Genomic DNA, 14,901 nt, shown 5'->3' on the forward strand with positions numbered 1-14,901 from the left:
ATGGGCATTGAACATTGTGAGCACATCACAATAATCCATATAAAAATGAGAGTATGACATTTAGGCTCTCCCCCTAAGTATTTGTCACAGGCCTAAGATGAAACCTATAAGGCAAGGCATGACAATACACAAATAGCTAAAGATGTAACTGTGAGTGCATAGCCAATAAATCTTATCATGAAGAATGATGTACTTAGCTTTAAAAGCACATGATAAGAGACTACTTCATAGGCAATAAGATGAACAACTCAAGCACTATCTTATGAATGAGGGTTTTAGAGAGATTTCAAGCTCTAGAACAAGATACTTATCATTGGAAAAGATGATACCATATAAGTCCGTCCAAGATAAGTCTAAAGCTTAAGAAGATATGACACTAAGGCTTAGGCAGGGTACTTGTCATAAATGAGAAACTATCTCAAAGTAGAAACTTAAGACAAGCCCTAAGTACAACACAAATGGAGCAATGAGGCTCCAAGTGAGTGCTCTTATCATATGGGATGCAGTAAACATATCAAACAAGATATGGTAAGATAGAAAATGGCAGATATTTCAAATGTATAGCTTCCCTTTTATTAGAGACTCATACAAGGTATGAATAGAAAAGGCCGTCCAAAACAGTGTTACCAAGGGTTTGATAGGTGAATAATTGAAAAGCAACCCTTGGACTACAACTACATGTTTGCTAAGGACATTTAGATGATATCAAATAAGATGGTGAGATATCATAGCAACATATGCTCCCCCTAACTATGTGCATATATATATATATATATATATATATATATATATATATATATATATAACAACAATTCAGGGCACATATGACTTATCAAGGTTAAGATGCTGGCAAGAAGCCAAAGTAATTAGGTGGTTTAATTAAAGTGAAGGTATATTCTCCTTCTTAACTAGTAAGAAGGCTAAAAACACCAATTGAGTAGCTTTTAACTTCAAGGTTTAACATCTTACCATGTAGCTAATTCCACACAAGGAGAAATACATATATAGAGTGCTATACATTTTATCAATTAAACAACACACCTAGGAGAGTGAATTCGACCATCTAAGGGAGCAAACCTAGGGCAAGCAACTCTATCATATTGTGAATGCAACTAGTTCTAGAATATTTCCTATGGGGACAAACTAGTTTTCAAGTTTAGGGAAATTCATTTTCATTTTCATTTTCATGTTCCCTATTAGCTTTTTGATGTGTTTTGATGGATTAAATTCAATTAAGTGATTAAGTATCACTGTAAAAACACATTTCATCTCAATTTTTCTCTTTTTAAGGCTAAATTATACACATATCTCATTTTTAGTACACTTGAGGCTTTTTAGTCATAATCTCATGATTTTGAAGATGTTCACAATCAATGAGATTCTTGAGATACAAGTTTGAGTATATGATGAAAATATATTCAAATAACTCAAACTTATAGTGATCTAGCTTGGAAGTATTTCACTATGTTATACATAGATCACATACATAGGCATGGAGTATATATACATATACATCACTTTAAATCACATGCCTCTTATTAAGTGGGTTTTAATGATCTTAACATTTAATGATTCCACTTTAGTTTTAAGTTCACAAAACTAAAATAGTTCAAATTTTAATCACTTTGTGAACTTATCAATGTCACATGGATGATATAAATGGATGACCAAATATCAAACACATTCCATGGTGACAATGAATTCTAATGTGCACACTTATGTAGATTTTAACTTAAGTTTTCATTTTTCTAGTGCACCTATGTTTATTGTGAAGGGTTTTAAGATGATTAATGATTCTTAGCACTTCACATTCTTTGATCAAATTTCACTTGTTTGTTTGATTTATGTTCTTCTTTGGTTTATCTCAAAGCAAGTGAGAAACATGTCATTAATGAATGAAGCATTTAGACATAATTACTTCAATTAGAAGTCGAGATACTCATATGCATTTCTCATATTGAACCAATATCAATTTCCCTTAAATATTCTAAGATTTAAAGTTCAAGGCGAATACTTCAAGAGCCAAGTGGTTTTAATAATTTTTCAAGATGAGAGTCACTTTAGGCTCATGACACAACTAATGAATTTCTCATGATATATCCTATAGACTTGGAAATTCATTTAGCTTTTGTGTTTTGACCCAACCTTGTTTGTTTAGGGAAGTCTAAGGATTGATTTACAATAATTTTGCTTAAACACATTTAAGCAAGATTCTTGATTTTCTATCATTTCGTCTATTTTTAATTTTTAGTCTTTTTTTTAAAAAAAAATTTGCCAGAATAACCTGATTAACAACTCTAAAATAATGAAATCTAGCAATAACAAGTTTTGTTTTCACTCAAATTCATGTTTCAAGGTATTGAGCTTAGGAACCTAGCTTGAATTTAACTAAGCTATTCCTATGGGTCAGTGAGGGTACTAAGTGCATGAAAGGGTTTCAAATGAGGTACTAATACACTTTGACCAAATCATAAGATCATACCACTATATGAGAGTATAATCTATTATGCACCATAACATGGGTTTATAGATATCAATATACTATATTATGTTATTAATGGTATGAATGCCTAAATATAGATACATATAGACAAAACAAGTCAAAAATATGTGTATCTATAATATATTTTCAAAAAGATGTGATCTGTAAGCATAAGTAGCTAGATATGGTAATTTTATTCAAAAACTAAGTGCAAGTTATCTAGCAATCAAATTTTGAGATGATCTACACATTGAAGCACAAATATAAACTAGATATCACAATGGGATACCTAAGGAACCTTTTTCAATTGATAATACAATTAAGTACAACATGTCAAAGTCTCATTGTACACAAGTTTAAGCATATAGACTTTGAATATTTTATAAAGATACTCGTTTAAGCATAAACATGCATAGATACACGGGAATTAACACACGAATAAGCACATGATATCTATACAAACAAATTTTCAAATGATTTAACATTTAAGCACGTCCCCTAAATCTACTAGATGTCATAAATAGATCAAGTAGGGGGTTTAGGAACCCAAACCATCTTGGGTCCAACTAAGTTTCTGTGCTTAGAGTCTTTTCTAACCCACACAAACTCAGAACTATTTACAAGTATAAATTTGCATTTAGATTTGTAATGTCCAATCCTACCACAGTAATTACATGAAATTGAAGAGCAAGTAGATGGACTAAACGAATATAAAGATGAACAACAAGAGCATTTACAAACATGTTTAGTATTTTCATCTTGTAGTCTCTTATATTCCAACATGAGTTTTTCATTTTCTAATTTCATCTCTTCTATTTTGTTTTCAAAATGATCTATATGCTGAGATGAATTAGTTCTTAATTGTTCTTCATTTTTTAATTTCAATTCCTCTGTTTCCTTTTCAAATTTTTTATTATTTTCAAATAACTCTTTTTTTTCATCCAATAGATCTTGATAGTCTTTTTCGGACTCTATGAGTTCATTGGAGATAGAGGTGAGAGAGCGTTTAAGTTTTTCATCTTTAGAAACTTCGAAGTTAAGATTATTTTTCAATTTGTCACATAACTCTAGAAGTTCATTAATATTTGGAGGGTTGCAATGAACATTACTACTATCATTATTTTCCAAAGCCATCAAACATTTAACATTAAAATTTTCTTCAAGAGCGCTCCATAATTCTCTAGCATTTTTACAAGTGGAGACTCTATCAAGCATGTTTGAAGATAATGCACAACATATAATTATCATCCTTTAGAATTTAAGTAAAATAATCTTTTATCATAATCATTTGTTCTCTTAGACAATGTAAAACCATTTTCAATTGTCCTTAAGAGATCCCCATCTAGACCTTTAAGATAGGACTTCATACGGATCGACCAAGATCCATAATCGGTTCCATCAAAGCAGGGTAGTTTATATGCCATTAGGTTGCCAATGATCTTTACTCTTGTAGATTTTTAAATTAAAAACCTTTTTTTAAGAGCCTTAGCTTTGATACCAAATGAAATACAAGTAGGCAACCCAAGAAGGGGATGAATTGGCCAATTAAAATTTTTTCCTTTAATTAGATGGAAGATTAAAGTAAATTTACCAATTTAATTAATTTAAATCTAACCCTTGTTAATATAGATTAAAAATAAATACAAAGGGAAAGAAGTTACCAATCACCAAAGATAAGGGGGAGAAGAGAAGCACACCACAATGGACAAGAGATTTATAGTGGTTCGGTCTATCAATAAGACTTACTCCACTCTTCTAAGTTTGGCTCCTTGGGTACTCCACTAAAGATGAGATTCTCCACAATGGCCGAATCTCCAAGCCGTACAAAAACAACTTCTCCAATACCAAGGGAACAAACCCTTTTCGGTCCGGATTCACCTTTGTAAACGGGCCGAATCGAAGACCCTCAATTACAAACAAGCATCTCCTTAAGGTCGAAGCGAAAACCCCTTTCACAACTACAAGATTCACCTTTCTTATCGGGCCGAATCGGAGACCTTCTTACAACTTCAAGATTCGCCTTTGTTAACGGGCCGAATCGAAGACCCTCAAGAATAATGAAGAAGAATAAAAGAAAAACTCACTTAGCCTCCTGATTAGGCTTGATACAAAAGTAATAGCTATCAAATCTCTCCAATAGATGATACATATGAAACGCCTATGGAGATCTGCTTTATAAATGTTGATTTGCAAAATCAAAGCTCAAAGAGGAAAAACCTTTGATATAAAAGTGTAGGCTCGAAGAGATTGAAAATAATCTTGCAAAAGGTTGTTTACAAAGGTTTGGATACTGTATATATAGCCCATTTGAAAATTTGACCGTTTGGGGGTATTTTGGTAAAAACCTGGGTTGAAAAAGTCAACCGGCGCAAGCTCCAACGGCTAGTTATCCATGCCGCGGCGGTCGATCGGTGTGGACCCCGATCCGAGAGAGGCGGGGGACGAGCCCCTGGAAATCTCTAGATCATCCACGCGTGAAGGAGAGCTCTACCAAGGAACTCTAAAAAAAATAATGCCTCTCACAGCATGAGTGGCGATATAAAGTGAGATACCTCTCGATCGGGGACTAGCCCGGATTCAAGACGTACCTTAAACAAAGAAGAGTCACCATCCAAGGAAGTAGGCCCTGGATCACATACTATGCTCTGTTGCAATGGATAACCAGAGATATAAAAGAAGGTTCCTGCCTGGTTACAAATTTGGATGGTCCGTAGAGCACCCGCCCAAGTGCAAGCACCTGGTATCTTATGCCATTTATTTATTGATTTTGAAGAGTTTTGGACGAAAGTCATGTGAAATGGGAACATATATCTCCGAGAAGATGTCTATCTAATCATGCATGTCTCAGAGATGAATAATAAGCACACGCAAAAGAAATGAAAGAAATGTCATCTAAGAATAGCTAGGTTATGAATGTCATGCCTAATTGGTGTCTAAGTTCTGATGGGCAAACACATGCATGCTACAGTTAAAAGTATAAGGTCTATACATGAAAATAAGAAAACACAACTAAACACACAACATAACACAACTCTACTCCACACACGACTCGACGCGACAAACCCTAAACTCTAATGTGATACTTGACTCGGACTAAGATGGCCATCCATCCCGGCTGCTCTACGTATCCCGGCCTCGGGAATAATCAGATTCGACGTAGTTCGGTGACCTATTCTAAATTACGATGCCTAACCATCTAAAACGGCTATTCTAGACTCGATCAACTAGAGCCGACTAGTTTTTAAAGCTTTTTGTACAAGTGCTTAAGTTCAAGTGAATTGTAACTTTTTAGGACTCCCTAATTCAGGTGGTTCCTATATCATATGTGTAACTAGGCTGTGTGTCCTAAGAAAAACCATGGGCTAACTAAGTGTTTCCTAGTCTAGCCATCAGCTCGACTAAGTGTCTAACCGACCATGACTCGAGGCCTCCTAGCTTTAGGAACACTCACACGAGAAGATACACAAAGCATCAACATAACCAGGACAGACTCATAACTCTAAGACACCCCAAACTTCAAAGACAAGCTCCTAACTCTCGGAGAAGATCTTTTTGAAAAGGTTTTGAAGAATTTTTGTATTTTTGGAAGGTTTGAAATGTTTCTTTTTGAAGGTTTGACTGAAAAGAGGATCAAGCCAACATAGTTCGGAAACAGACTCTCCTAACAACTCCTAATGACTCAAGACTTTTGAGATGATTTGAAGTTTTCCAAGTGTTTTTGTTGTTTCGAAATTGTTATAATATTTTTTGAATTTTTAAAGGATTCTCCCTCCTAGCCAAAGGGGAAACAAAGAGACAACCAGAAAGAAAAGAACACTCCTGTGATCCATAGCCTGGAGAAGTGTTAGATGGAAAGACGGAACCCTTTTAGCCTAAGGGTTGTCCTAAACAAGCAAATTGGTGTCTCAAATAGATGATAGAATGGAAGGAATCCCAAGAAGGTGTGAAAACCTAAAAATACTAAGTTAGACCCTAAGATAAGGGAGAAGAACTAAATCAAAATGAAGTCTTACACTACTCTTCTCTGAAAGAGTATGCAGATGAGACAAGGCCTGTCTCTCAAATAAAAAATGGCCATTAGAATCAACGAGACATGGCCTGTCTCATAAAAGAGAAGAATTGACAAGAGAATGAGACTGGGCGAGTCTTCCTAAATGAAAAGGATGAGACTAGGCGAGTCTCCCTAAAACTAAGAGATAACTAGGGCAAATGAGACGAAGCTTGTCTCTTACAGGGAAACAATTAACTCTAGTGAGACACTGAATGTCTCCTATGGAGGGCTCTAAGTAACCTTATCATTGCCCCTGCAATGATATATCAGGAAAGGGTAATTGACAGACTAGGTTAGTCTTCTAACTTGAAGGGGTGTTCTAATCATGGGACTAATCAAGTCCCTTATACATGACTTGCTAGTGAAACCATGCATGTCTCCAAAAACGGAATAACTTTCTACTGAGACATTGCTTGTCTCCTAAAAGAGGTTCAATTTTTCTGTTGAGACATAGCTTATTTCTCTAAATGGTGGGCTCTAGACAGCTCTTTCATTGCCCTTACAATGATTTTAAAAAATTCCTAAAACAAGAGAATTATTTAGCCTAAGATTAAGTCAAACTCAAAATGAAAGGGGAAAAGAAGAGAAAGACGACCAAAGAGACTAGACAAATCTCGAAAAGGAAAGAGATTCAAGAGATGATATATGCTAAAAAAAAATACCAACGCCTTAACTATTTAAACAAAATGGTATGAGTTACTATAAAACCAAGGGTCAACATCACACTGGCTAACAAAGATGATGTTCAGGTCCTATATTCCAGCACATAGAAAGAGGTGACCACAATGATTTTACAAACTCTTTACTAATTCGAAACTAAATATACCATGAGTGAATGATCCCTAGGTTACTACCCTAGCATGTAGAAGGGAGTATCTCAGATAATTTTGCAATTTCCTTAATGACCTGGGTTCATACAAGAAATATACATCTATGGTTACTTTTGCACATTTAAAATAACATGGATTCTTATGCTACATGATGAAATATTCCCAAACCGCATATACACATAATAGAAGGAACCTCAGTTACTTTATAAATGTTTAGAACACCTTAAACCTATACATGCTATAAGAGGACATTCTCCAGACTATATACTCAACATATGAAAACAAGAAATTTTAATTGGTTTACAAACACCCCATATTTAACAAGAAAAAAAATTCACTCAAGCATCACAATACAGTTGCATTGCCTTCATCTTGTCTTTTATTACTACCCTGAGATTATTATAGTTCTAAATGAGACCCTAATTATCCAATTCATAAAGAAAAGATAAGATGGCCTTATGCAACCATCCAGACATAGTTGAGTTGATATTTGAAACAACATACAAGAATCGGATTGAATATTAACATCAGATCACACAAGTTCAGTGTAATGCCTAATTCATGATAATGTCAACATCAGATTGAATGCAACAACCCATTCGAAGTAGAGCTATACAATGACCAAGACGTAATGATCAACATAACATAAGGAATCAATCCTAGAGGAAAAGATATATGCTGATTTCCTATGGCCCCTTGATAGGTTCAGACATGGCATTACTTAGTGAATTTCAAAAATCAACTCATGCTACTTGACGTGACTTATGCGCTGATTGTGAGCTTAATTCCATTAATGTTCATTCAAGTATCAGCATCAGATGCTCAAAATTCATGTCAAGAACTCACACAGAGAAACGAACACAAGAATACGAGTACATTCCTACACATCCCAAACAGCAAGCGATGGACATAAAAAAAAATAGTATAAAAAGAATACCTTCTTCAGATTGTGCTATGATCTCCCAATTACCTCTCATAAATGATTGATTGACTCTCTTTCTCAGATTTTCAGATCAAATTGGAATCATGCTGAGATCTTTCCTTCTCTTTCTTTATGCTCTGCTCTCTTCCTTTCTCTTGCTCCTTCTCTTTTTCTCTTTCTTTATTTATTTCTTCAACTTTAAGATCAGCAAGATGAATTAAGTGAAAGAAGAAAATAAAGCTTAAACCTAAGATTTGTAAAAGCTTAGAGTTAGGGTTTCAAAGACAAGGTACAGTAATGGCTGCAATATGAAAAGAGAAAAGAGAACAAGGAAATGCATAAAGGTTTGCACAAGAGTGACCGGAAAATTGGCCGGAATCTAGCTAGATTCACTAGAGAAGAGAGGATTTGCCTTACAAGGTTAGGATTTAGATTGAAAAAGATCTAAGGAATAAAGATCGCAAATCAGTAACAAAAGAGAAGGACACACAGGTAGCTTCAGGAAGTAGAGCCGGCCGGAGCTTGGGCCGGAGTTATGGTGAAGAAGATGGTGGAAAAAAAATTTATAGAACTCAGATTTTTATGGAGAAGGGTTGAAAGAGATGAATGGAGATCTCAAGGACGTAGATGATGATGGAAGGGGTGTAAATGAGGGGAGATGATTGGTCGGAGATTGGCCGAAGTACGGCAAAGTCTTGACCGGAGAAGAAGGTGAAGCTAGGGTTTCAATTTGGGCTCCCTTACTCCCAAGGGAGGAGGCACGTATAGCGTGCCCCCCCAAAGATTTGCAAAAAAATATTTTATAGTAGCACAACCAATTGACTTGCAAAATCCGTTTTATAGTGGGCCCCACAAATTCGGCAAAGTTTTGGGCGATGATAAATTCGCATCCCTTTCACGTTAAAAAGTGTAAAAGTCTGCTACATATCGTCCCTTAGGGGTGCCAATTATCATAAAGGGGGGTGTTAATTTATCATTGCCCATCGTTTTTTTTGCCAAAAAAAAACAACACCGTCTGCGAACAAACAGACCTTCGACTCTTCCTTACCCAATTTCCCCTAAAGTTAAACCCTTAAACCCTAACTCCCATTCCTTTCCTAGTTTCCTTTGTAACTTTGTCTCTAACTCTCTAAGACTCTAACCCTAACATAGACACATAGTAACATTCACCGGCACGCAAGGGCGGAGGCACGTATAGCGTGGGGGGGGCTGTGGCCCGCCAAAGATTTGAAAAAGATTTTTTATAGTAGCACAGCCAATTGACTTGCAAAATCCGTTTTATAGTGGGCCCCCACAAATTCGGTAAAGTTTTGGGCGATGATAAATTCGCATCCCTTTCACGTTAAAAAGTGTAAAAGTCTGCTACATATCCTCCCTTAGGGGTGGCAATTATCATAAAGGGGGGTGTTAATTTATCATTGCCCATCGTTTTTTTTGCCAAAAAAAAAAAACAACACCGTCTGCGAACAAACAGACCTTCAACTCTTCCTTACCCAATTTCCCTTAAAGTTAAACCCTTAAACCCTAACTCCCATTCCTTTCCTAGTTTCCTTTGTAACTTTTTCTCTAACTCTGTAAGATTCTAACCCTAACATAGACACATAGTAACATTCACCGGCACAAGGGCGGAGGCACGTATAGCGTGGGGGGGGGGGGGCGTGGCCCCCCCAAAGATTTGCAAAAAAATATTTTATAGTAGCACAGCCAATTGACTTGCAAAATCCGTTTTATAGTGGGCCCCCACAAATTCGGCAAAGTTTTGGGCGATGATAAATTCGCATCCCTTTCACGTTAAAAAGTGTAAAAGTCTGCTACATATCCTCCCTTAGGGGTGCCAATTATCATAAAGGGGGGTGTTAATTTATCATTGCTCATCGTTTTTTTTGCCAAAAAAAAACAACACCGTCTGTGAACAAACAGACCTTCGACTCTTCCTTACCCAATTTCCCTTAAAGTTAAACCCTTAAACCCTAACTCCCATTCCTTTCCTAGTTTCCTTTGTAACTTTGTCTCTAACTCTCTAAGACTCTAACCCTAACATAGACACATAGTAACATTCACTGGCACGGGCGCACGGCGGAACCTCTACACGACTGGCCGCTTTCAATCGAAGAAGAAGAACTGAAGAAGAAGAAGTTAGAAGAAGAAGAAGAAGAAGGCACACAGTTCAGACTTCAGAGGTATGTCACAAATCTCTCTTTTTTTTTCTTTTTTTTTCTTTTTTTTTCTGTCTTTCTTTCGGCTTTCTCGTTCTCTATTTGACTATTTGGAATTTGGTCATTACTCATTTGGAAACATCAAACATAGATTTTATAATCCAGCAGGGTTGAGGGTTGCAAAATCCTGAATTTTACAATTTAAAATCTAATTTTTATAAGCTGAAACTTGGATTTTATAAGCTAAAACCTGGATTGTACAGGGATTTTACAATCCTCAAACTGTACCATCCAAGTTTTACCTTATAAAATCTAGGTTTTAGCTTCTAAAACCCAGGATTTTACAATCTTGGTGTAAACACCTAATTTTAAAAATGATTTTTTAAAGCTGGCCAACTGGGAGAGGGGAATTCTCTGTTTGATTTTGGATTAAGGCGCTGTTCGTTTAAGAGACTAAGGGGCTTTTTAAAAAATATTTATTTTGGATTGAGAATAAGGCCCTGTTCAATCATTTAAGGCTTTGGTTGTTTTGGATTATGACTTGCATCCCATTTTCATGAAAAACTTCCTATATCTAATCTATCATAGGTTTTAAGATTTAACTCTCTTTTTTCCTTTCTAATAGAGGCATCAGAATTGTATATCTTGAAAAATCACAAAGTCATGGTTTTGTAACTTCTATTTATGTGACCCCTTTTCCTTTCTTTTGTTTCCAATTTTTAAAGTTCTCTTGAAACACATGTTCAGTTCATGGATTAGTGGATATATTTAATATTTATATCTTTCGCTTAAGAATATTCAACTTATCATGCTTGTCTGCTTGAGTTAGATTTAGCATTAGTGCATTACTATATTATTTTTGAAAAGCAATGTTCCTTTCAATTCTTTCTCCTTCACATTTCTCCCATACCCAAATTTTAGTTTCAATTTTCAATGTGTTACATGTGTAGTCTTCCTTGAGTAAATTTTAAACAAATAAAAAATCTACAGACAGAGAGCCAGAGAGGAGCTTTTATCTGCTCTTTGGCTCTTCCAATGGTTTTTTTTTTTTGTGAACCCATGTCTAGTTTCGACAAAAGAATATGTTTCACATGAATATGCCATGGTTATCTTGGAATTGGGTTCTTGTTATTATAAGGAAATGAAGTACTTTGTTAATGTTATAAATATGGAAAATCATCAGGCTTTTCTAGCTGCTTGGAAAGCTGCATGCAAGTACCTCAAGCTCCAGTACAAATCCCATCATAATTCAAGTTTGTCAATTGTCATCAGACCAATAACACTCCAAGGCCCTTGCATTCCTCATCTTGTTCTTGAGGTCAGTAATGCTCGTCCATTTCTCTATTTTCCTTCAAAATGAAGCTCTTTCCTCTTATAAAAACATGAGTATTTGAAGTCCTTTATTTTCTTAGCATATCCTAATTAATCATTGAATAGCCTATTAAAAGCGTACTTTATTCCTAAAACTCTTGTAATTATGCTTAAATATATGCTTCACACGCTTGCATGCCCAAATATACACAATCAATTTACCAAATCCCAACAGCATGACTGTCCAATACATATAATTCTTTAAATTCTCTCCAATTCTAGTTTTCCATTTGTTCCAATCCATTGAGAAGAGAGCTTTTTGATTTCAGGTGAAAGCACTCCTCAAAATATTAAGTTGAATCATGGGCAAACCAAAAACTATCGGTCATTGCACCATCTCCATTAAACGCTAAGATGTCAAATATTGAGCAGCATCCTTCTAAGTTACCAAGAATCCATCATGAAGAAGTTGATACTACTTCCTTAGTACGTGATCCAGCACTACGTCCTCAAATATGGGAATATCCTGTTAATCAAAGAGATGAAATTCGGCGTGCATATCTTAGAGCTGGAGCATATCAATTTCTACTTTCAGAATATCCTCTTTCAGGAGTAGAGAATCATCTTCGCCGATTTCAATCTTCTTGGTTTAAAAAATTTTCTTGGTTAGAATACTCCCCTTTAAAGGATGCTGCATTTTGTTTGCCATGCTATCTTTTTTGTAAAGAACCAACAGGACGCCCGGGATTAGGCGCGTTTACAAGTGAAGGATTTCGAAATTGAAAAAAAGTGAAAGACGGATTGAACTGTGCCTTTCTAGGTCATGTTGGAAAAGATCCTAATTCACCACATAAGACTGCTGAGAAAGCTTGTCGAGATTTATTGAATCAATTGCAACATATTGATAAACTCATAGAAAAACAAACATCAGAAGAGATTGAGAATAACTGATTGCGACTCAAGACCTCCATAGACACTGTTCGCTGGCTAACATTTCAATCATGTGCTTTTAGAGGTCATGATGAAAGCTTTAGTTCAAAAATCGAGGTAATTTTATTGAAATGATAAAGATTCTAGCAGACTATAATGAAAACGTTTCTGGGGTTGTCTTAGAAAAATGCTCCAAAGAATGCCAAATACACATCGCCCACAATTCAAAAGGAAATTTTGCATATTTTCTCAAGTAAAGTGCGTAGTGCAATTCGTGACGAAATTGGGGATGCAAAGTTTTGCATTATTGTTGATGAAGCTCGAGATGAGTCTAAGAGAGAGCAAATGACTCTTGTTTTGAGGTTTGTTGATAAGGATGGTTTTATTAGAGAGCATTTTTTTGATATCGTGCATGTTAGAGATACTACTGCACTGACTCTTAAAAAGGAGATATGTACCGTTCTCTCTCATCATAATCTTAACATTCAAAACATTCGAGGTCAAGGGTACGATGGTGCTAGTAATATGCGTGGTGAGTGGAATGGTTTACAAGCCTTATTTCTTAAAGATTGCCCATATGCATATTATGTGCATTGTTTAGCTCACCAATTACAATTAGCATTGGTTGGAGCATCAAGAGAAGTGTTTCCTATTCATCACTTTTTCTCAAGGCTGTCTTCCATTGTTAATATCATCGGTGCCTCCTGTAAGCGTCATGATGAATTACAATCTAACCAAGCGGCTGATATTGCACATTTGATTGTTATCGATGAGATTGCGACTGGTAGAGGGGCTAATCAACTTGGTACTTTGCAACGAGCCGGGGATACTCGATGGGGCTCCCATTTTAATTCTATTTGCAGCTTGCTAAAGATGTTTTCTTCATCTTGCGCAGTGCTTATGAATATCATCGATGAAGGAACCACTTCCTCTCAACATGGTGATGCAGATGCCGCTTATGATGTGATGACATCCTTTGAATTTGTTTTTATATTACACTTGATGAAAGAAATCATGGGAATCACTGATATTCTATGTCAAGCTTTGCAAAATTGTTCTCAAGACATTTTGAATGCTCTACATTTGGTCTCAACTACAAAATTACTCATTCAAAAGTTGAGGGAAGACAGCATAAATGGTTTGCTTGAGAAAGTGAAATCATTTTGCGAAAGACGTGGGATTGATATTCCTGATATGAGTGCCCATTATACAGCAGGTCGTGGTCGCCCACGTCATTCAGAGGATCCCATTACGATGGACCACCATTATCGGGTTGATATATTTAATGCTGCAATAGACTCTCAATTGCAAGAGCTAAACAGTAGATTCGGTGAGCAAGCAATGGAAGTCCTTATTCTTAGTTCTGCTCTTGATCCGAAGGATGCTTATAAATCTTTTAAAATTGATGATATTTGTAATCTTGTGGAGAGATTTTATCCTCAAGATTTCTCAGAACAGGAAAAAATTCATTTGAGATTTCAATTGCAGCATTATGAGCTTGATATAATTCAGCATCGAGATTTTTAAAATATTTCCACAATTTCTGAACTTTGCCAGAGATTAAGTGCAACGGGAAAGTCAATGATCTATTATTTGATTGATAGATCGATACGTCTTGTGTTGACTCTTCCAGTTTCGACTGCAACTACAGAACGTGCATTTTCGGCTATGAAGCTTGTTAAAACAAGACTTCGTACCAAGATGGAGGATGAGTTTCTTGCAGATTGTTTAATTGTCTACATCGAAAAAGAAATCGCTGAGAGTTTCAATACAGACATGATCATAGATGAATTTTATTCTATGAAAAATCGGCGGGCACAGCTTCAATAGAAAGATTTGTATACTTTTTTGGTTTTTTGTGCATGTCAATCAAAGATATATATACTTTTTTTGTCAAACCTTTTTATTCTATGAAAGAATATACATATATAGTGAGTATATCTTGCATTTTTTTTACAATTAGTCCGCCCCCCAAGTGTAAATTCCTGGCTCCGCCCCTGCTTACTCCCTCTCTCTCTTTGGAAATGCACTGCTAGGGTTTTTTTTTTATGAAAATTGGAAAAACCCTTTAAAATGAGTTGCTCGATCTTTTTCATAAGGAGATGATAAATTTTCCACTCTTTTGATTCCAAAGGTTGCCCTCTCTTTAGCTATTTCACTTCTCTTTTGACATTAAGAAGGACAAATGATATATTCTCATCTCCTTCTCTATGGACAGC

General features: G+C 35.7%; 1 pseudogene; it reads left to right on the forward strand.

Annotated features, from left to right (window-relative positions):
- The first annotated feature begins 7,099 nt into the window (after window positions 1-7,099).
- On the forward strand, window positions 7,100-14,512 carry LOC143855406 (uncharacterized; annotated as a pseudogene).
- Window positions 14,513-14,901: the final 389 nt, after the last annotated feature.

The sequence above is a fragment of the Tasmannia lanceolata genome, unplaced genomic scaffold (assembly GCF_043159265.1).
Source record: "Tasmannia lanceolata isolate RefF3 unplaced genomic scaffold, GAP_Taslan_0.1 ptg000021l, whole genome shotgun sequence".
In the NCBI taxonomy this organism is placed as follows: Eukaryota; Viridiplantae; Streptophyta; class Magnoliopsida; order Canellales; family Winteraceae; genus Tasmannia; species Tasmannia lanceolata.